The sequence below is a fragment of the Equus przewalskii genome, chromosome 6, assembly GCF_037783145.1.
Source record: "Equus przewalskii isolate Varuska chromosome 6, EquPr2, whole genome shotgun sequence".
NCBI lineage: Eukaryota > Metazoa > Chordata > Mammalia > Perissodactyla > Equidae > Equus > Equus przewalskii.
Window position 1 is genome coordinate 85,140,338 of NC_091836.1, and position 20,791 is coordinate 85,161,128.

A 20,791-nucleotide genomic window follows, 5' to 3' on the forward strand; every position below is an offset into this window, starting at 1 on the left:
CTAAAATCAACCCACAAAGAAAACATAATCTACTTTAAATCAAGTCTCAGACAAGCATCACTGAGCTGTTGGCTCTAGGAATTTGAATCAATGTGAAACATATATTGTCATTGGAACAGCAAGAAATCACTCAGGATCATCTGTGATATTTGCCCAATTGAGTCTTTTTCAAACAGGGTTATCTGAGGTTGTTTCAGTTATCTACAGCCACAAGAATGTTGCAGGGTTGACCACCCCAAAACTCAGTGGCTTAAAACAATAAGCATTTATTTAGCTCATGTGTCTGCAGGTCAGCTGGGCATTTCTTCTGGTTTTAGCTGAGCTCACCAACATGTCTTATGGTTGGCTGGCTTTTGGCTCATCTAGGATGGCCTTGGCTGGGATGACTAGAGTAATTCAACTCTGCTCCATATGTGTCATCCTTCAGTAGACTAGCCCAGGCTTGTTCTTCTCGTAGTGACAGAAAAGGGCAAGTATGAACAGAAATGTACAAGTACTTTTACAAGCCTCTACTAGTGTCACATTTGCTAATATCTCGTTGGCCAAAGCAAGTTAAATGATGGATCCCAGAGTCAAGAGGTAAGACAGAATGCCCAGTCCAGAGTGGAAGGGCACTGTAAAGTTTCATGGCAAAGGTCTCGGATACAAGGAAGGAGGAAGAAGAACTGGGGCCTTTAAAGCAATTAACCTTTCAAAGAGGTCAAGGTCATTTGGATGATTCTTCAGCAGAAGTTTCTCTTTTGTTCCATTTTAACTAATGTAGTCTAGATAGTGACTCAAAATTGAAATCATTTTTATTTTAATAAATGGCAAAAACTCTTTTAAAAAGACAATTAACAAACAACCCCACCTTACCTTGTCTTCATTTATTTCCAATTTAAAAACTGCAACCTATAAAGTCAGTTCTAATATATGACCTACACAAGTTGTTTACTGATTTGTTGTGAATCAATTTTTCCTTGATAAAAGACTTCAAAACTACACTTTTGTGTCTCCCTTCCACCCAGAGAAGCAGCTAAGTTTGAGGAAATATCTAATGGATACTGGATCCACAATTTTTTCCATCACTATATCTCAGAAAGTATTGACAGTCCCATTCCACAGAATACCAGCAAATAGCATATCACAGTCCTTTACCACAACAGACATGGCCACAATAGCAGTATTAATTTAAAAAATATTTAAGCAGGGATCTTATCACAGATATCCTATTGTTCTTCTAATATCTCTGACTGTGAAAAAGGAAAGCAAAGAAAATCTTTGGTCTCACAGGGCTATATGACAGAAGGTGTCCTAGAATAAGACGATGAAGAACTTAATTTTAAATTTTGCAAATTCTCTGTTTCTGATCATATGAAAGCAAAAGATCAATGAAGAAAGCATTCGTAATGGTTACATGAATTTCCCAGAGTTAATCTGCCAGGGGCCCTTCACACAATTTTAGGGAGATACCTACAGCCAGTTACCAGTCTTTCCACTTAGATACACTCATTCAACAGGAGTAGGAGTGATTACTAGGCAGAATTCCTAAATCCTGTGGCAAGGGAAATATTATCCTTTATAGCACCACTCAACAATTATCCCTGTGAGTAATTAAAATAACCAGCAAAGTGGGTCTCCAAAAGGAGCCTTCAGCCATTCCTTCATTTGAGCCAGCACTGACAATTATGGCTGCCAAAGCTGGCACTAACACCCGAGGAACAAGAAAGAGAGGCCAGCAAAGCACAATCTTGCATCCAAAGATATTAAAAAGGAAACTAAATGATATGGAGAAAATTGTCTTAAGAATTACCCAATTAATGGAGAACAAAAAAACACAGCATAATAAAATGCTTTAAGTCTCTTTCACTTTTCCACATTCCTTTACAACTTATTTCAGTAATAATTTTGTTTTAAAGTGAAGTCCTAAATTATGGTTCACCTTTTATAAAGGATGACACCTGACAAGTATGCAACATGCACTAATTTCCTAATGTTTTGATCAACCAAAGTCTCTCACCTGGTCGTTAGCAAGTATCAATCATTTGAGCAGTGATCCTAGGCCATGGAACAGAGCAAAGCCAACAGGTCCATATAAGAATCAAGACAAGCATTGTGCCCTCATTAACACTGGGTTCTAAACAAACAATAGGCCCATGTTCAGAGAGCTGTACTAATTCTTCTCAATAGAAGCAGCTTTGGTTTAACTCAAAATTTCCTTTAAAAGTTTCTTTGCTTTGACAGGCAAAAAGAAAGAGAAACAAAAGCACCTAGATATCAGAAAAGGAAAGCGCCTTAGAGAACAAGGATGAAAAGGAAAGATTGAACTCCTTAAGAACATCATCTTTGAATATCCAGTACCTGGTACATAGTAGGTGCTCAAAAACTGTGTGTTGAATTAAGTTGTGATACATTTAGAAGAATAGAAAAGGACGGAAAAAGTATCTCTTTTGTAAGAAAGTGCATCAGTAGTCATATCAGATACTTAGTAAGCCCAAACTTAAGAATTCCTAAGATTTGTGTTGAACTATTTTTGATAGGATGAAATGAGGTTAAACATAGGTCAAACTATATGTGGAGCCACATCTACTTCTCAGATTTTTTTAGAGATAAAAATCTGACTAAAATTATCTCCAAGGAGAAACTTGGAGGAAGAACAATGTCATAATGGTTTAATGCAACCAGTGAGGTAATTGTGGGGCCTGGAGGAGAAGCTCTATCCTTCTGCCTTTTAAAGGGCTTTAGGGACATAAACAGACTAATTGGAATGTATTTAAATCTCAAATCATGTTTAGCTCCAACTTTGATGCAGGTGACTTTTTCAATGTTCAGTTAACACCTTCTCTGATAAGATCTTCCCTAACCAATGTCATTGACCTGCTCTCCTCTTAATCCCAACTGATCATACCACAGGACTGCCAAAAAATACTCAGATAAACACCAAAATAATTACACTGCTATGACAGAAACTGTGGAGGCAACTTCCATGCTTTACCAACATTTTCTCTACCCCCAACTTCCCCCAAACATTAACTCCTCCTCAAAAAAAAACAGCTATCTTAGGTTGATGTTTCAAAATCCTTTAAGGATAAAAATATTTATTTCCTACTTAGAGTTTAAACTTAAGTGCCTCTAGGAGAGGTTATACTATGAGTTCTGTCCACACTAAGATGTATATGACTCCCAACTCATTTTATAAGGCTAGAATATCCTTGATTCCAAAACAAAATAAAGATACTATAAAAAAAAGGAAAACTATCAACTAATCTCATTTATGAACACAGATGCAAAAGTCCTTTAGACATTAACTAATTCTACAGTATAAATGAAAATCCATCAAGAAAAAGTAGGTTTAAATCCCAGTAATGCTAGATGGTTCAGAAAAATCTGCCATAATACCATATTCACAGATGGAAGAAGAAAAATTCTATAAACATCTCAACAGATACAAGACATGCAGAAAAACCTACAGAAAACTTCATAGTTATTGGCAGAATGTTAGGATGCATTCCCATAATAGATAGAAACTATGTCTTTTCTCAGTAAGAGCTTCAAGCTAATTGTGAATGGAGTATCTCATGACCAGGAGTAAGACTATTCAAAATAAGGCCTAAATGGCAGCTCCCATCCACAGACAGTAAGACACATCAGGACTTCCCTAAGTGTCTATATGGGTTATGGAAAGTTCTTTGTGGTGGGAAGTGTTTGTTATATAACATTAAATGAAAAACAACACACAATGACATCTATGCTCTGATTATAGTTTTGTTTAATTATTCTTTTAAAAAGATAGACAAAAGGGCCAGCCCTTGGTATAGTTAAGTTCACGCACTCTGCTTTGGCAGCCCAGGGTTCACGGGTTTGGATCCTAGTTGTGGAGCTACACATCACTCATCAAGCCAAGCTGTGGCGATGTCCCACATACAAAATAGAGGAAGACTGGCACGGATCTTAGCTCAGGGACAATCTTCCTCCAGCAAAAGAGGAAGACTGGCAACAGATGTGAATAAAAAGAAAGATGGACAAAGACTGGAAATGAGCAGGTAAACATGAAAACAGATGACAAATTGTGAAATTGTGTGTGAGACTTTATCATTTTTCCTTGTTGTTTTAATATAAATATAACAAAAGAAATTAGCCAAAAAAATAACAATAAAGGTATGCGTGACTGCTATGGGATATTATCCTGCGAGCAGGTTTAGGTAAGGGAAATAAACAGACAGTGAGCGACTAAAAAGAAAGAAAGATGACCACATAGAAGGGCCGTAGAAAGAAGAAAGGAGAGGCTATTAGAAGCAGGTTCTTCCCGGAAATTTGACCCATTTTAAATTTTGCTTGGTCTGGGTTGCAATCTTGGGGTCATTTGAGGAAAAGGGAAATCCTACATAGTGATAGATAATAAAACTTCAAAACCCACTACCTCTGAGAAATTCCACGCATATAACTAAGTGTGCATGCCATTCCAAATGTGCTACTGTCTGCATGGAATCTTAAAGGTTAAGGCTTCTGCAACTTTTGCATGATCTTAAAATGGTTCTAATGAGGACCTTACCCTCATGAACTAGTTAGCACCCCAACTTCTGAACATGATCATTTCCTAATGAGAACATCAACACCCAAGAGACTTAGATCTGAGGCTCTTAGATCTGAGGGACATATCTATAATCTATAAGAATTAGGGAGAAAACAGTGCCAATTTAAGACCTTGGCACTTAAGGTTTGCTAAGTAAAAAAGACCAAATTTGATTGAGAATACACATCGTTCGATGGTAGGAAAAAAACAAACAGGAAAACCTACAATCTTATTTTAATGTTGGATTTAAAAAGAAATTTAATACAGCAATAAACAAAATACAGCAATAAAATCTTACTATAAAATGGTCCAGCATGCTTCTAAGAGAAATGATCAAAAACCAACCTAGTCTTTACAAATATATTTCAAACAATGTGAAAAGATAGACAGATAAAATGGAGACCTCCTAAAAGGCTATGTAACAAATATAAATTAAAAACATTGCCCATTTAAATATGATTTATGAAAGTCAAGTAGTTCTACTTGTGTAACTATATTTGGAGAGTAAATTTTCTCCCAAATTCAGATTATTTTTTCCAGGAAAACAGCAAAATTTGCAGTACTAGATCCATTTCTGTTTTGTGTTTTCCAAAGCAGTAAGAAGATCTCTAATTTGAAATAAATCCATTAAAGTTGATCTTAAGTAGAATTATATATTAATGAATAGGATTAACATATGAAAATGTCACAAGCAGAGGACATTTCTTCAGAGCACAATAAATAAAGTACTCTCTCCAATTACTGCCCAAGTTGTGCATCTAACAGAAATATCAAACTGCAATAGACAGTGAATATTAAAAATAGAAGGAAATTTCACCATCTTTTATATAGGAAAAAGGAAAAGTATTATTATTATTTTTTAAGTATGTTTCTTGGTGAGGAAGATTGGCCCTGAACTAACATCTGTTGCCAATCTTCCTCTTTTTTTTTCCTCCCCAAAGCCCCGGTACATAGTTGTATATCCTAGTTGTAAGTCATTCTAGTTCTGTTATGTGGGACGCTGCCACAGCATGGCTTTTTGAGCAGTGTGCGGGTCTGCACCCAGGATCTGAACCAGCAAATCCTGAGCTGCTGAAGTGGAATGCACAAACTTAACTGCTTGGCCACGCAGCCAGCACCAGGAAAATTATTTTTAACCTGGGAAAAATCTGTAAACTTGTTCTATTTTCAAAATAACTTAAAGTCTGAAATTCATCTTAGTTATATCATTTCATTTGCATTTTATTCTTTGACAATAGTAATAAAATGATTTCAGTAGAAACTATTCTTGTTTAAAGACTAGTGACTTTCATCATATCCCCCACACTCATCCACAGTCATGGAAAGTAAAATGGAATAAATAAATTGCACATATTGAGGGAGTCAATGGACATCAAAATATTTCTCCAAAATCACATATATCTATCCACCATATCAGTTGTACAGTCAGTTGTGCAACTCTGGCTGTATTCACTAGAATACTTTTAGTTGTAAATGATAAAAACCAACTCAAAGTAGCTTTATCAAAAAAATAATTTATTGGCTCAACATAAGTGAAATGTCCTGGCTTCTGACACAGCTGGACTCGGCGATAAAACGATATAATCAGGAGTTGGTCTCTCCCCATCTCTCGGGCAGATTTTCCCCCCTCAGGACAAAGATGACTAACAGAAACTCCAGGTTAGCAATCACAGTAGAAAGACAGTGCTTCTTTTCCAGTAATTCCATCAAAGATTCCAGGATTAAGTCCCCTTGGCCTGGCTAGGATAACATGTTTATTTCTGGACAATCACTGTGGTCAGGCGTATGGAACAACCACTCCCTATGACTTGGGAGGCTAAGGGCAGCTCTACCCCAACCACATTTACCAAAAGTGAAAGAAGGGTTGTTGCCCAAAAGAACATCAGGGTGCTTTTACCAGAAAAAATGCTGGACAGGGAATACAGTAAACAGTGTATCTGTAACTCATGAGTTTCTTTTTCTAATAATTATTACAGTGAGGTTACTTAAGGGAAAAAATAAAAGTAATTGCAAACTCTTCATTATAATAGCAGTTGCACAGCAGAGATTTCTTTGAATTGTTTCTAGCAGTCCCAAAAGAGGAACAAAAACTACAAATTTAACCATTCTTGAGGCAAGTGAGAACAAAAGGATTTTTCTTCTGATAATTTTAGTTCCATTCTCTCATTTCAGAGCCAGATATCCCAAAGAACTTTCTATCCATCTTTCTACCCTTAGCCATTACTAAGTTTAAGTCCTTAGAACACTTGCAAAGGTTTTTAGAGGCCTAACTTCAGCTAATTTTCTAGAAATTTTTATTCATCAATCCATAAGCACTACAAAAACTACTCTGGCGCCCAACTATAAACATGTTTCTCTATGAGGTCAAGTAAACCAACACCTTTATTTTGAATGAAGATCCCATATAACTTAATTCACTTATCTTAATTCTTATTTTAAAAGACCTGCATTTTTAAATGCATATACCACAAAAGAACAACACGTTAAACAATTATTGGCCATTTATATCTTGGGTTGAAAGTGACTGATCATCAAATGCTTTCTTGAAGAAGGATTTTATATGAGAGAATAGAAGGAGAACATAAATGCAAAGAAAGCCCAGAGAGAGAAAAAGTCATTAAAGGAAAAAGGGGATGAGGTATCGAAGGCTATATTCATTGACGTCAAATTCATTCACACATCCATGTTATGCATATGTCTAGAGCACTGACTATGAGCAAACTACTGTGCTAGAGATGGTACAAGGAAATATGGCATAATCTCCACTCCAAAGTAATAGTTGGCAAGTGGAGCATGAGCAGTAATGGTGAGGATAACATGTCAATTCCTTCCCTGCTCTCTTATCACAAGCTCCAGATTTTGTTCCAAGTCCCACAATAAATAACACACGCTGCATTTTTTTAAAATATTTCATTCAACTTACCTGCAAATTTAAGAAATTACTTCTTTCCTAACTCCCAGGATAACATGGAAACAGTAAAAGCAATCAACACATATAAGAGCAGCTAAATGTAAGAAGAGCAATGGAAATTTGATAAATTATGAAAAAGATTGGGAGAGTGGAGGTTTGCAGAATTTTTAACTAACTCAATAATTATATACTGAGTGCTTATTGAACAGTAGGTACTCTATGGTCATGTAAGTTATTTAAGATGGATTTGACTTAACATCCCTGCCCTTAAAAAAAAAAGAAAACACAGCTTTTGACCAGAAACTAATAGAAAGGAATGTTCACAGAAATCACTAAAAATCACTAAAAAGACAAAGCACAAAAAGAGAAATACAAAATACTGTGGGAGTTCAAATGAAGTGAGATCAGAAAAGACTATAAGAAGCTGGGGCCTTGAAAGAAGGATAGCAATCACACACTTTGGCAGTCATCATATTCACAATGCACAAAGAATGGGACACTTCATATGCTGTTTGTATCAGACCTAATATGCCAAAAATACCTAAGATACATGCTAAATTTTTTTATGATTTACATTTTAACAAATGAGCAATAAAATATGAAGTAAGTCTCCCACATATAATGGGAAGTAGGTTTTACTGTTTGAGAAGCTAGACATGTAAATTACCTGCTTAATTGGGCAGGTAAAATCTGTATCGTCTCACCATAAAAACAATTGGGCCTTTGTTACCTTGTGGCCAGCAAATATAATATATGCCATTTGCATAAATACATCCTTAACTACACAGGCAGAATAAATGATCAATCATGAGGGATACCAGCAAAATTCAAGTTTATCTGGCAGTGTAAATGGCATGGCACTGGGCAAAATAATAGTAAAGAGAACCTAGCAGAAAATGTTTCCTGACTGTATAAGTTCCTGGGTTAAAAGAGGCTTGAGGAATACTAGAGAGATTTGGGGATAGTCCTTTGATTTTAAAGATTCAGCATAAAGTTTAGTACATGTGACTTCCCAAGGGGTTTTTCCCAAAATGTAACTATTTAAGGAACACATACTCGCTCCACTAGCTTATCTCTCCCTGGACCATGAACATGATCACAAAGCTTCCCCCATAAAGCATTAGTACCACAGTAGGTTAAAGGAGAACTGGAGACAATCTGACTGTCATGTGTACTGTAGTCAGCTTGAAACTCCATCTTTATATTCAGAACCAAGTGTAGACTAGTAATTCAGAATCAGACTTTAATAGAAAGAAAATGCATGTTCAGAAAAAGGTACTCTTTTGCCAAGCTATCTGTAGACTGACATGCCAACTTTTCCTACTGACAAGCCTCAGGCTTCTAGCATTATTCTTTAGCGAGTGAAATATAAAACTACAGACAGATACAGAATTTTCCAAGATGTCTTCTAGTCTCTCTGTTACCATAAAAATTATTTATTCTGAATCCTGGGCAGTTTTCCAACTATGACCTTTTAAAGGATCCCACAGCAGCCTTCCAAAGTATCAAATTTGGAAACCTGAATGCTACCTGACAATTCTTGAAAACAACCGATGGCTAATTTGTACCAGCTAAAAAAGTAAAAGTCTGTCCAAAATTTTTTGAATTAAGGACTCCTCATTTTAACTTACCAGTTAGTCCCAGAATTTGAACTTCAAGTGTCCACAACTTGAAGATATAAATATATATATTGGGAATCAATATAAAGATTCCTAATTGCACCTTTCAAGAATTTTATACTCTTCTTTTGCCAACATTTCCTACAGTCTCACTCATCCACTCAATTACTCATTCAACAAATATTTATTGGATGCTTACTATCCACCAACCACTGTGAAATGACAAGGAACCAGAGGTATTTTTTCTACTTTTGGAGCTAAGGAATTTGTTAGAGAACATCACAATAGTGTCCCATAAAGCCACTACCAAGTACTCTAAGCCTGAGGTAGTAATTGGATGGTAGGTGAGAAAAATGGAGACAAACATGCCATAGAAACAATGCATCTACCTCTCACCCTGAACCACAGCATGAAGAGACAGAACTACTGACGTAAATTTGATGCCCCATACTTGTGCCCTTGATACTGGACAAATTCACCTACCCCAAAGTAAGACTTGCTGGGAAAGTTAAAGTATTGTTCTGTTGAAGAGAGGAAGTGAGCTGCTTTTGATGAAAAGGAACCAAGCAATAACATGCAGAACTGAAAAGTCCAAATGTGGTTAAAAAAAAATCCATATATTGGTCCTTTGAGGCTAACCATGACTATCTAATTGACGAGAAAGTTAATGGCAAAATATTTACTTTGGGTTCCATCCAGATTATAACTGCATTGCCTCCTAGCACATTCACACCCCTGGCCCATCCCATCAACTGATGGCATATTGTGTTTCCTATCTGAAAGGCCCAGACTCACGGCTAGAATGTGACTAATTCAGCAAAAATCCACAACTACTATGGGAGTAGTAAGGGGTAAAGGAGTCAGAGATGTCCTTGGCAGGCATTTACGATCCCCAGCCAGTTCAGGCTTCTGCCTAACAGATGATGCCACAGCTTTTCATGTTTAAAAGGACTCTCTTCACGAAGAGGACCAAAGTCTACACTAAAAATAGAGAGAGATGGATTAGGATAAGAACCAGAAGGAAGCAGAAGGAAGGAAGGGGAGGAAAAGATTTTACTACAAATTTCCAGCAATTTAATTTGGAAAAAAAAGAATCAGAATAGACTTCTAATTCTCAGAACTGAATATATTTACTTTTAAAAAGTTAAATTTCCCAACTACTTTTATAGAAGGAATGTAAATATACTCAAAAAGTAAAATTCCCTAAACCTTATGCAGATACTAGGACAAAGAAATTACCAACAATTTGAACTTGTTTTCCATTTTTTCATGCAAAGACATCCACACTTTTAACTCTCTTGGTTTATATAATTTTAAAGTGCTTTGTCCATTATAAATTTTTTCTCTTAATTTATTCTGTAACTAGCACTCTCTCACTGGGTAAAACATTTTGAAATGTTCTCTAAACAAACTGAAATTCCTGATGCCACAGCTTTAAAAAGTATGATGAAATTATGAAAAAAAAATGTACATTTCCTGGAATACTCATCCAGTTGGTCCTTGCACATCATTCTATGCTTGTGAATGCTGAGAATTTTTCATTTGCAATATTACAGTCATAGACATCTGAAAATGTAGTTTGCTCTCCCTTTACACCACCATATGCTGAGAAAGCTACTGAAATTAATGCCCACAAGGTAGGGATTACGCCAATGAGAAAATAGAGACTTGATCTCAAACACTCTTGAAGTGGAAAGTCCTTCTCCTCCTTCTCCAGATTAAAATCCATAAAATAAATAACTCTAAACAAGTGATGTTGTAGTCATCATTAATTTATTTTCCTCCACTTTTATAAGAAGCAAAAATAGCCTAGGATCCAAATGCATTGTAAGAGGAGATTGGAGAATTTAAGATCAATTATTATCTTGAGAACAGGGGACTGCTACTCAGGCAATGGTAGTACCACAAGGTAATTGTCAACTTAAAACAAATACCATCAAATGTTTCTACTTTCAAGGCAGAACATTACAATTAGCCTTAAGAAAAGTGCATCAGGAATAAGAGAAACAGGAAGAAGTGACAAATGTCTAGCCTGAGGCAGACTTCAATGTGGCAGGCTTCCCCACATATTCCTAATAGCATCCTGTGGACCAGATATCCTTGGCTCTCTCTCATCTATTACTTTGCGATTTAAAAAACAAACAGTGGTAGACAAAAAAGTGTGTGTTATGGGGTGGGGATCAAGGGGACCTGGATGCCAGGCTTCAAACGGTTAAGCACAGGCACTTTCAACTAATATGGAAAGTTAAACAGAAATTTTTTACAAGCTGGCACCCCCTTGCATAATGAGATGCATTGTCAGTCCTCACCAAGTGAAATATTTGTGTTGCCATGCAGCTAAACAAATGCCTTTTTTCACTTTCACTTAAGACAGCCTCCCACTTCTATTTCTCTAAACAGTAGAGGCAGGTCTGCCCAGTAACATGCATAGTCTGGGCAGCATGTTTCCTGCTGCCCCACAAAAGGAGTATTTATATTAACATTCCAGATTCATGGGGAATTACAGAAACTCTACACATTAAAGCCAATGTAAAATTTCAGCTATTTTAATATCTTCACTTATCAACCAATGCAACTTGGCACAGAATAAAATAATACACTAGTATTAAAATCACAAAACATTCAAGAGTGTGGCAACATTTTTTTCATGTCATTTGCACATTACTATTCATAATGCTACAGCAATCTCCTATATAAAATATGATGAATTCACAAGTATTATTATCAAATTTATGGTGTGTGCTCACTACACCACACGTTATGCTTTTGTAGCTTGTTTGCCCTGAAGTAACAAACATTTGCATAGAGTTTAAATGAGTGTGGTCTATACAAACTATAGTTAAAATATTATTACTGTTATATGCTTTTCTATATAAACCAGTAAAAAGAATCATATTTCGTTCTTCTTTAGGGCAGTATTTTATTACAATTAAATGAAAAGCTTAGCTCTGCTATTTCTCTGAAAACAAAATCAAGACCAAAAGAGATACAGTTCAAGAATTAGACCTGAAAATCAAGTGAGAAATTTTAAAAATAAAAATTTTGAAAGCCTAATTAAAGCCTAAGTAACCAAAAGCCTATCTAAATATCTTGTTTTATCTCTAAAATAAGAGTATTGTTTCTCTGAAAAGAAAAGAAAAAGAAAAGAACCTTCTCAAATACCTAACATCTAAACAAAAATGGTGAAAAATCTATTGCTGGATTCTTCTTGTCCTTAAACTGCTGTTTGGGGCAACCTGGTATTTTTCACTTCATTTCCAGAGCCCCTCTCATACTTAGTATCTGCGTCATGGTAATAGCTGATCTTCAGCTTGCTAATTCACCATAGGGCTCCTCCCCATCTTGGAAGTGGTTTTGCAAGAGTTCAAAGTCAGAGAGATTCCAAAGAGCTATTCTCTCAGGTTTAAGAAGCATCTTCACATAAGAGAAAAAAGTGACAGGATGGATCTTTAAAATTTTTTTGAGATTTCTCAAGGTGAATCAAACTCAATAGTAATTCTGTAATTCTATCTTTAAACATTACTTGGGAAATGACATATTCTATCTTGAATAACTGACAGTTGTCACAAAGGTAATTGTTCTCTTCTCACTCTGACCTTTTTAGGCCCTTGATCCTGAAAAGTTAAACCATACTTGAAAGAAAACAAGCAAGGCAAGACAAAAGAATAAAAATAAAAAATCTCCAGGGTGAATATAAATTGAAAAAAGGGCCCAAAATATGTCTAAGACTGATGTGCTCTAATTATTAAGATTTTTAAAAGAAAGGTACATTTTTTTCCTAGTCTAATTCAGAATTGCATTTGTTTTCCATGAGTATTGAAGAAAACTTTGTAAACTCTTCCAGCTTGAGACAACAGTAGCAAACTACATTTTCCAAAGAGAAGTCTAAAATAAGTGAAAACATGTATTCCTTTCCATTCTCATAAAATTTCAACACTGAAGTTGACATTTAAAGATGAATAGTTTCTGTGGCAAAGGGGGATGTTCAATACAGTTCCTCAAACACATGCAAGCACATCTGGGACGAACACTGTCTAGTCTAGTGCTAACATCGCCTAGTAAAAAACAACCGGGGAGAAAAGGTAGATAAAAGCAGGATTGAGATTCTAAAAGATTTCTCACAAACTAGTTTTTAAAAAGAATTATTTCTCTTCAGTGTTAGGACTGCCTGTATTAAGATAACTAAGTTGGGTGAAAAATCAATTTTCGTATTGCATTTTTGAGTCTCTCTAGAATATGAGAAAAAGTCCAGTGCTTATTAAGAAGTAATTAGTCTTTCAGGTCAAGTACTGCTCAGAATATTGTACTGTTTGGCTTATCCCACACTACGTCAGGGTTATCTATCAAAGGTGTCCAAAAGTGGGAGAGACAAAACAGACGAAGGACAGTGCATCTTTCAAGCTCAGAAGCACTTAGCAGATTCCTGGGCCTCCAAGGCCTAACAGATTTAACCAAGACTTTTCACACAAGCAGGTAAAGAGGATCAGGCTAGTCAGCAGATGTCCTATTCAGATAACAAAGAGAATATTTTAGTGACAATGTGAGAAAAAAACAGCAAAATGGATACAAACCCATTGAACCATGTCTCCCTTTTTGCTCTGCAGAACTCAATCTCAAGTCTAACAAGGACATTATCCATATTCTTGAGCAAATACGAAGACAAATGTACATGTTTAGAAACAAGTACGCCAAAATAAAATACTTAGAGGAAATCAGCATATCATTGTTGAGTAAGATAATATATCTGAACTCTCTTTAAAGATTTAAGACAAATAGAGTGACTATATGTTGATATTCTAGTCTCACAAAAGGAAAGAAAGGAAATAGAAAGATTTTTGCAGTATTGCTGGACAATTTATCCTTGATTTCATTTCTAACTTAACATTAATATCTAGTAAGTCCAATTTCATTGCATAAGAGATAGGGAATATGCAAAAAAGAGGTAGTTATTAACATTCTAGGCTGTTCTATCACATTTCCCTGAACAGGTAAAACTATTGTCATGTTAACAAAGCTAACTTCAGCATTTGGTAAAGTCACTTCAGTTACTATATGTGACCCTTTGTAACACCCATTTTCACAACTAAATATATTCTGAAAGCCGTAATAATGATGAAGAAAACTCCAATAATACTAAAGAAATGAAGCTCAAGTGTAGTTTTGACCTGGAATCAGGGGGAAATGACTGTTCTTTTTCTTTTCAGAGGCCATTTTAAAGAAAGGAGAATAATTTTCAGTTATCTTAGGCCACATTTCAACTAAATAAAAAAAGCTGTGAATGAAGAAACTTTACAAAGGCGCTGTTAAGTATTGGAATGGAAGTACTGTAGGAATTAGTCAGGGCCAGTTTAGACATTACTCAACTTACTTTCCAACCATCTGCATCAAATATGCTTCATTAAAACAGAACCATATGGAAAATAAGCTAGCAATTAACACAGCTTCTGCACGTGCCTCTAATACAGTAGATTTCAAACTTTTAGTGAAACTGACTAAACCACTTCCATGTTGCTGCTATGTTGGACTTGGCAGCAGTCCCTAGACTTGCCTCATCCTCCACACCAGGTCATTTCAAGATATTGCTGGGTTACCGAAATAGGCACATATGAAAAATATTAAGTATTTTGTCACTTTCCTTATAGATGGTATCAGCTACTAAAACAAACTAGGTACATTGAAATAATCAGCCTCTCAAATGACAACTAATACTACATGCTACAAAAATGCATCCACTTTGAACTTCTATAGGTCATATCAATGGGCTTTACATTTGACAGTTCATGTCTCTTAACAATGGACATAGCTGTTACAGTTAGCTCTTATTAATATGCAGAACTATTTTATACCTTAGGAACTTCAGTACAATGATCTCTGCAAAGAATAGACATAAATGATTTCATCATTGCCTCTATCAACAAATATCCGACTACACATAGGACACCACGTCAGGTACTAGTGAAACAAAAAAATTAGACACAGTTCTGGTCCTCAGTGGCCTTACAATCTAGCTGCAGAGATTAAATATATGAGAAGTGATAAAGGCCTGAATGAGAATAATGGAAATCAAAAACACAAAAGAAGAGTGAATTTTTATTCCCTTCACTTCTGTCCAGGATACCTATGCACCATTACACAGTTTATTCACTGCACAAGGGTGCTCAGATGAAAGAGAAGGAGACCAAAATCCAGCTAGCACTCTGCTCACTAAGCCATGAACCCTGGCATAGGGCTGTAACCATCTAAGGAAAAGGCACCTAGGAGGGAAGGTTCCACCAGCTCATCAAGCCATGCTAGCAGGGGAAGCTACACCTACCGAGAAAAGGCTATTTTTTCTAATTTACGCATTCATAGCGTGTACCATTTTCTGCTGCTACCACTCTACTCCAAGCTGTCATCATCTCTCATCTGAACACTTCTGTATTAGTCTCCTAACTAGTGCCCCTGCTTCCATACCTGCCTTTCTAATCTATTCTTCTCATAACAGAGTTATTATTTTAAAAATGGAAATTACATCATCTCGCTTCTCTCTTAAACCCTCCAATGCCTTCCCATTTCACTTAGATAAAAGCCAGAGTCTTCAACATGGTCTAGAGGACATTATGTGATCTGGCCACCAACAGCCTCTCTAACATTATCTCCAACTCCCCTTTTACTCACTCACTTGGATCTAATCACACTATTGGTAGCAACTCTTCTTTGAACCTCCCACTTCAAGGCCTTTCTGCACATTTTTCCCTCAGCCTGAAGTTCTTCCCCCAATAATTATCATGGCTTGCTCCCTCACTTCATTCAGGTTTCTGATCAAATGTTTCCATATCAGAGAAGTCTTCTCTGACAACTCAACATAAGATAGCATTCCTATCACTCTCAATAAATATTTATTGAGTAAATGAATAAATGAAAGCAAATGACTAGAATATAAGATCCTTGTGAGCAGTTATTTTTGTCCGTTTTGTTTCACTTATTTATTCCCAGTATCTAGGATAGTGTTTTACATGTAATGAACACTGACTAAAATTTTGATGAACAAATGAATGACTATCGTAGTGATACATAAAGAAAAAGGAGCAGGCTGGCCCTCTGGCATGGTGGTTAAGTCCTGCGCTCTGCTTTGGTGGCCCAGCTTCACAGGTTGAGGTCCCAGGCGTGGACCTACACCACTCATCAGCAATGCTGTGGTAACAACCCACATATAAAGTGAAGGAAGATTGGCACAGATGTTAGCTCAGGGACAATCTTCTTCAAGCAAAAAAAAGAGGAAGATTAGCAACAGGTGTTAGCTCAGGGCTAATCTTCCTCAGAAGAAAGAAAAGAAAGGAAGGAAGACAGGAAGGAAGGAAGGAAAGAAAAGAAAGAAGGAAGAAGGAAGGAAAGAGAGAAAAGAAGCAAGCAAGCAAAAGGAGTCAACACATTTATAAAGTTTCTAGTCTGGGTGACTGAGTGTTGGTATCACTATCAAAAATACAAAAGCCTGAAAGAGGGATTTAGAGAAAGGAGATGGTAAACTTGGTGAATTTGGAAGTGGCAACGGGACATCCAGGTAGAGCTGTAGACTTAAACAGGCAGAACTAAAGCTCAGACAGAGCTGTAAAAGTAGATGTGAGATCCATCCATGTAGAGATGAAAGGCCTTAGAACAGATCAGACCCTAAGAAAGAGCACAGAGAGCAAACAACAGAGTCGGACTAAATTTGGAGGTGCATATACTTCGTTATGAGAGGAAAACGTAGATTCACCCAAAAAGGCTAAAGAGAATACATTTATTTGCAAAACACTTCTTAAAATCTACTATTTATTAAGCGCTGTGCTAAGTCATTTTTAGTCAAAAATATCAACTGCCACAGATAGCAAGAAGAATGAGAGCTGAGAAAAAGGCATTAAAGGTGGAATTAGGCAATCTCTAGTAATCTTAAAGGCAGTAAATTCAATAAAGTTAGGCAGAATAAAATAAAAGCCAGATTCCAATGCATCAAGGAGTAAGGAGTTATAGATAGCAAATAAAGACTACTCTTTCAAGAGGTTTGATTGTAAAAGGAAGAAGGAAATATGGATATTTCAAAGGTTAGCAAAGTTAAGGAAAATTACTTTAAGAAGGGATCTGAATTATTTGCCCACGTAGGTTGTAATAATAACATCTTGCACTTGAATGGTGTTTTCCAGCTTATAAAGCGCTTCCACATACAATATTGTAACCGACTCACTGCAGACTTGCAAGGTGAGCAGGACAAATGGCATTTTAAGATAAGAAACTGAGACTCAAAGAGTCAACTTGCTCAAACTTCCAAAGCCAGAAAGCAACAAAACAGGAATTAGAATCTGAATCTCCAACTCCATGAAAAAGAACAGATAGGGGTTGCAAGAGAGAATGGGGATAATTAACACAGCAAAGTTCTCGCAGAGGTAGGAGGGGATGAAAGCAAAAAAGCACCAGTGGAGATGTCATTTTATGAAAAGAGAACATTTCTTCCTCTGCAACAAAAGGGAAAAGATAAACACTTTAAAGTGGGAAAAGAACACGAGACAGTAGGAGGTGAAGAAACAGAAAGATTAAGGCCTAAATTCCTGGGAGTGAGATACACAAAGTTCCATTTCAGAGAGAAATATCTATGGACAGGCAGGTGTAAAGTTACACACCTGAACTACTAACTCAGAACCAAGAAGTCAACAGATATTCTGGTGTGTCCCACAGGTCATATTGCACTGGGGACAAATTATCTGAGAGTACTTGATAAGAAAAATGTTTGGAGGAGGGGGACTGGTGAGTGAAAGAATTAAAAGGGACCACAGAGAGAAATTATGTAGAGTATATTGAGTGTGTCCTGTTTCCCAGGAAACAGACTGGCTAACTAAGCCCAAGCAATATGCAACTGTGGGACAGCAAAGCAAGAAAATTTCCAGGCCCAGGTTCTAGTGAAAACTATTGCAGAAGTTAGCCATCCATCTTTAACATGAGAGCCTCCTTTTCCTCCTCTCTTCTTATCTAGTTTAGTTTAGAGCAAATTTATTTTTAACCACTTAGTCTATTCTTCCTGACTCTATTTCCCCTTCAGTAATGTTTTTTATTCATCCTCCTTGGATTGCGCTGACCTAAGGCTTTGGTCCCTTATCAAAACCTTCTCTAAGAATCAATCTGATAGCCCTAGTTTGCATCTGAATATACAGGACGTGGTTAAGAACATGGACTTTGGAGTGAGATACACCTTGATTCTAATTCATTCTCTCATTCATCATCAGCAAGTAGTTCCTGAGCATCTACCAAGTGTCAGGTGCTGTTCTAGTTGTTAAAGATAGAGCTTCAAACAAAATAAAGTTTCTGCCCTCATGGAACTCCTACTTTGGTGAGTGTGGTGGTGGTGGGGATGGGGAGAGGGATGTAATGTACAAACAAGCTCTGCTGTTTCTTAGCGATCTGATCCTGGGCAAGTCACTTCACTTCTCTAAGCTCCAATTTCCTCAACTGTAAAATGGAAACAATAAGAACTATCTAAGACTATTTTGAGAAATAAATAAAATAAGTCAAATAAGTAGCATATAAATGTTAGCTCTCTGAGCACTGGCCTTACCAGCAATGTTTCAGTTCCTAGAACACAATAAGCACCCTCCTACTACAGGACCTTTACATATGCTCTTTCCTTTGCCTAAAATGTTTTACTTCCTCCTCCCATTCACAGCCCTTTTATTTTATCACTATCTATTATTCTTTCAGATCTCAGCTCAATCATTACTCAATCTTCCTCGGGGAAGACTTACCTAACTAGGTCAATTCTCATTATATTCAGAATGACATACAACCACTGTTTATTGAGTTGTTCATTCATTCATCCAAGACCCTATCATCTTTTACCTGAATTAATGCAAAAATTTCCTAACTAGTTTCCTTGATGTAGTCTATACTCAATACAGTAGCCAGAGCACACCTTTTAAAATGAAAGTCAGATTATGTCACTTTTTGACTGAAAACCCTCCAATGGTTTCCCATCCTCCTCAGGGTAAAAGCCCAAGCCCTTGCAGTGGTTGAGATCCCTAACAGTCTTGTCATTCACACCATCCAGCTACCTTGGCCTCCTTACTACTATTCCTCAAACTCATCAAGTCCACTCCTCTATGTCAGGACACTAGCTCATACCCGCATGATTTGCTCCTTCACTTCTGTCTGGTCTCAGCGCAAATAGCACCTTATTCACACGGTCTCACTGCATTTTATAGGATAAAATAGCAAAGTCCCTACCTCAGCATTTCTTACCTCCTTTATCCTGCTTGATGTTTCTTCATAGCACTTACCATATCCTGATATTTTACTTGCTCATTTGTTATTTTTTAGTATCTTCCCCACCACTACCACTAGAATATAAACTTAATGAGAGCAGAGATTGTGTTTTACTCACTGTTAGATCCCCATTGTCTCAAACAGTACCTGGCACACAGCAGACATTATATCTAAGATGATAATTTCCATAAAATAAGTCAGATAGATTTCCAAAATAAACCATTTATACAGTCGGAAAAAAAATTAAATAAAAGTTTAAGTCATCTCATAATAACTACACAAAATCCCAATGCCCTTTGGGAATTTCAGTCTAAAAAGAAGATACAAGGTAAAAAAAAAAAGTATATATTCAAATGTATAAACTAGATGAAGAAAACATGAAGAACAAAATGGAACAAGAGACTATTTAAAAAGAATGCATATTTTTGGTGTCAGCTGGGTGGCATAGTGCCTAAGTTCTCACACTCCACTTTGGCAGCCCGGGTTCTCAAGTTCGGATCCTGAGTGCAGACATACACACTGCTCATCAAGCCATGCTGTGACGGCATCCCACATACAAAATAAAGGAAGATTGGCACAAATGTTAGCTCAGGGCCAATCTTCCTCATAAAAAAAAAAAGTATATTTTTAACAACTGTGAAGCATATTATTGTTATTGGTGGCTTAAATTTACTAAAGTCCTAGTGTCTTAATTGGCCCATAATGGCTCAGATTTCATGTGAAATAGTCACCATAGATAACATTCCCAATTTCTTACAGTCTATTGAGTTATATAAGACATTATCATCACTTTTTCATTTTTACTATTAAATGGTTCCATCCAGTTAGACGTTACCAAACATTTCTTACATTCTAGTAATCATTAAGTTCTCTATAGGAAATAAGATGTTGGATCAGAAAGAAAAGGGAAAATAAAACCGCATTTTATTCAGAAACAAAGAAATAATGCTGTTTAGGGGTTTTCCCCAAAAATCCCCCCAATTACCACCACATCTTACTAATTATACTTTCTCTGCATTCAACTGGCATTCGTTTCACTGAGTTTCACAGCACCTCTTTTGCTTTCCATCCCTCTACTCCTACCAAGTTACAAATACAACTAACTTCAGTTGGCTGATAGAGATGAATAACAATATTTAATTAGCACCACTTCATTTAGGACAAATATCTGGGCCCCACCTAGTGACTTAGGAACAATCAAAAGACATCAGCACCATTTTAAAAGCTCTTTAAGACAGTTCAGAACTCTAGTTATTAACTCAAAAGCATATGCCAAGTTAATTGGGGTCAAAAGTAGATTTGTAGAATTTTCTCTTTTTAAGCCAGAGGACTCAAAAGTAATTTATAAATGAAACTGAAATAATGTACGAATTAGCTGTTTACAAGTTTTTTACTCTGAAGAGTTTTAAATTTAAAACAAATGAATTTAAAGGTGAGTTTTCA

At 36.4% G+C, this 20,791-nt stretch overlaps 1 protein-coding gene across 46 annotated transcripts in view; it reads right to left on the reverse strand.

Moving 5' to 3' along the window:
• Positions 1-20,791, reverse strand: part of SOX6 (SRY-box transcription factor 6) — a 571,708-nt gene that overhangs the window by 406,289 nt on the left and 144,628 nt on the right. For 13 of the 46 annotated variants that reach the window (XM_070626447.1, XM_070626468.1, XM_070626460.1 and 10 more), the window contains exon 1: positions 2,000-2,073. The exons of 20 other annotated variants lie outside the window; for them this stretch is intronic. The gene's annotated coding sequence lies outside the window, so the exon portion shown is untranslated. Of the gene's footprint in view, positions 1-1,999; positions 2,098-20,791 lie in introns of those variants that run through there. 13 more of the 46 variants (XM_070626426.1, XM_070626442.1, XM_070626456.1 and 10 more) reach the window with 4 other exon arrangements.